Raw genomic sequence first — 3,361 nt, forward strand, 5'->3', positions numbered from 1 at the left:
GCTGATCTTTGGATTGCAATATTACAGGATTTTTTGGTGGAGTGTTGAGTGAAAGTTAATTTGATTATTTTCAGGAAGGATACTTAAGTGAACAATAACAACGGGGTAACGGAGAAAAGAGAGGAGAGAGAGAGAGGGGGTGTTTAGAAATGTCCATGCTTGTTCGTGGAGAGGGGGTAGGGGTTTGGGTCATGCCCACGTGGACATTCTTATCTCATGAATATTTTCAAAAATTTATTAAATATTATTAAGTTTTTTTTTAAATCCCAAAATTGCTTGTAAAAAAATTAATGAAAAAACTTTAGAAAAGTGACACATTTAAAGCAATGCCTATACTTACTTACCTACAGAGTTCGGATTTTGGCGGCTAGGTTTTGCCGCTACGAGTTTCTGGGTCTGCCTCTCCTTTAATGTCGTTCTGGATTCCATTAAAGCTCCACTCTGCAAATCTCTTCGCAGCGTGAGCCCAATCCATCTCCACTTACGCTCCCGAATCTCGAGTCTAGCATAAGAATAATTTTCGTTTATTTATCGCGAGCAAACTGAAGTTGCTTTCCAATGTAACCAAGCTAAATTTTGCACACATTCGTCTGAATTTTATAAAAGTTATTAAGTTTACGAAGTGTGACTGAAAAATCATGCCCCTCGGAACACAAGTTTCACCGCTCTGATCTACTGAATGATCTCTAAAAAATGGTAATTTAAAGCTTCTTAAAGTCAATTGATTAATATGATAATTGATTTGGCACCACAGCAGGCCACAATAATCATTGAATATAAAATATAAGTGTGATTAATCCTTATATACCACAGGTAATACATTGTACAAAATCGTGAAATAGCAAACGAACAGTGCCAAGCACTCCTTCACAGAGCGTCATCTCACTCACTGGAGTGCTCTTACATATTAATTCCAATATTTGAATAATTATTTTATTTCAGTAGTTGGTGTATATTGGTTTTCAAAATCAACTATTTAATCAAAACAAATAAAAAAAAATGTTTTCTTACTGTAATATTTGATTTAAAAAAAAATCGGATATTTCCACGTGATCATTTGGGGAGGGGGGTAGGGGTTTGCCAAATGTCCACGCTTGTCCACGGAGGAGAGGGGTATGATTACCTGCTCCGGCGGTGGTTTGTAGGGAAAAGAGATCACTCACCTAGAATGAACCTCTGTCACTTTACCCGGATCGACTCAGGGAATAAGGTGACAAATCTCACGGTGACTCCGAGGTGAGGTGACAATCATCACGTCACGCGCGGCGCAGAATAAGGGCCCAAGGATCGATCTTGACTCGATCCTTCGGAAAAACCTCTTCGTACCCGAGAGAAACCGATGATTTTGGCGCATATTCCAACCGTTTGCGTTGTGTTGTATGAGGCCATGGTGAAGCATAAAATGTTTCCAAGGCAGCATGAAGTTATTTCATCTATAGTGGGATCGATTGTGGGAAAGATCCCATGCGGTAAATACACGGTGTGTTTCGATAGAAGGTCCAGTAGTTGGTCGGCGGAGATACTCTCGTGTCGGTCGCTTCCATCACCTTCACCGTGGTGGAATTGGCCGTTGTACTGAAGCGGAGACTGTCGGTTGATGCCCCGTCCGTAAGCCGTTATACCTTTTTCGAAAAATTCTGGTATTTGAATATAACATTTGCTCAATGTCTTTAATGGGCTCGAATCCTTTATTAAGTCGTAGGCAATACAGTCCACTAAATCGTTGTAATGTTTTAAGAATGTGTGGTCTATATTTATTATCAGAATGACGACCAATTCCGATTGGCGTGCCATCGATGAGCGTAGTTACAGTGAAAATTTTTTGGACTTGTTCTTTGCTGCGAATTTTCAGAACGTACCAGTTCTAATCCTTCAATGAGATATCCACTATCTATTTAGCCAGCGTGCTCTTCGATCGATCTACTGATAAATAACGGCAATTTTGCGGCAGTTCGAAACCTTTTCTCGCTTTCAAGAACATGAAGTACAATCTGCCATGAACACCTTGAGGATCCATCAGTCCATCCTATCAGTGCTGCTCCAGGTTCCGAGCAGACCACGTTGTTCTTATACTTTCAGGATAATCCTTTTTCAACCTCTTAGATTATCCAATCCAAAAATAAAAAACATTAAGTTTTCTGTTAATTTTGAAAAACGATAATAGCCTGATTTCTCGAAATCCACACATTTTGTGACTTACATCCCTGTGATCCTATTGTGCTCAATTTAGAAAAAAGTACCTCCAAGAAATGATCAATCTTCAATCAAGGAACTGCAGGATTGTGATAAAAATTTAGAACACGACATTCTGTTGCTTTAAAATCGCTATTGTTTCAAATTAATAACGGTCCATAAGTTAGTCTTCATATTATCAGCAAACAAAATATACTTCTATCGATGACATCGTTCTTATGATAAAGGTAAAATAGTACATCAATGATCAGCCTACGATATTCTAGTGAAATTTGTTCACTTGTAGTAGTGAACAAGAACAACTACCTCGTACTATTCTTCGGTGCATTTATCATCGCCACGCGCTTTTTCAGATTATTTATGCACACGGATAATTATGCGCAGAAGAACAGTTACAGTTGATTCTAAAAATGTTATGATTTTCGTTTTATCTCATAAGCCCTATTGGTTTAGGAGCTTTCGGGTTCTTCGCTTTTTTCGCTGTCGCTGGCTGTCGCACTGTCACTCTGATCCGGTTTCTGTCCCTTATTAACGCTTAAACCTAACCAATTAGTCAGCATAGCAATACCTTCGTCAGTAGATTCGCTTACCGCGGCCAAAATGTCTGCTGTTGAGATCCCGTCCAGCAACGATAGTGCAGAAGTTGCATTTTGTGATGGTACTGCTGGTGCAGCTGATTCTGGCTTGGATTCAACTTTTTTCTCGTTTGCAGGTGCTGGGGTTGTGGTTTCGGCACTAAAACAGAGTAAAACAATGTTTAACCTACGCAATTATCATTAAATATGATAACTTACCTTTCAAGAGGATGTTGTTCTTTGATTTCGTCTTCCGATGATTTGATCAGTTCAACCCCTTTGGGGCTCATACGGAAACAGCCAAGAGGTAATTCGATTTGAACTTCTCCCAACAACATTGGTTCCAACTGTAGGCAGCCGCGAAGACCATCATCGGTTGGGAGCAATTCACTGAAACGGGCACACATCTGAGCCAATCGAGCAAACATATTTAAACAAGTAGGTTCCGGATCAGGTCCCTTAACGCGTTGACTGTGCAAAACGCTATCACCGTAGGACACGTTGAGGGCGATTCCTTCTTCCACCGAAAGATACTTCAGTCGAACGCAGCCTTATAAAATGCGACATAATAAATAGGAATTAGAAATGTTATT

The sequence above is a fragment of the Uranotaenia lowii genome, chromosome 2 (genome assembly GCF_029784155.1).
Source record: "Uranotaenia lowii strain MFRU-FL chromosome 2, ASM2978415v1, whole genome shotgun sequence".
Taxonomy (NCBI): Eukaryota; Metazoa; Arthropoda; class Insecta; order Diptera; family Culicidae; genus Uranotaenia; species Uranotaenia lowii.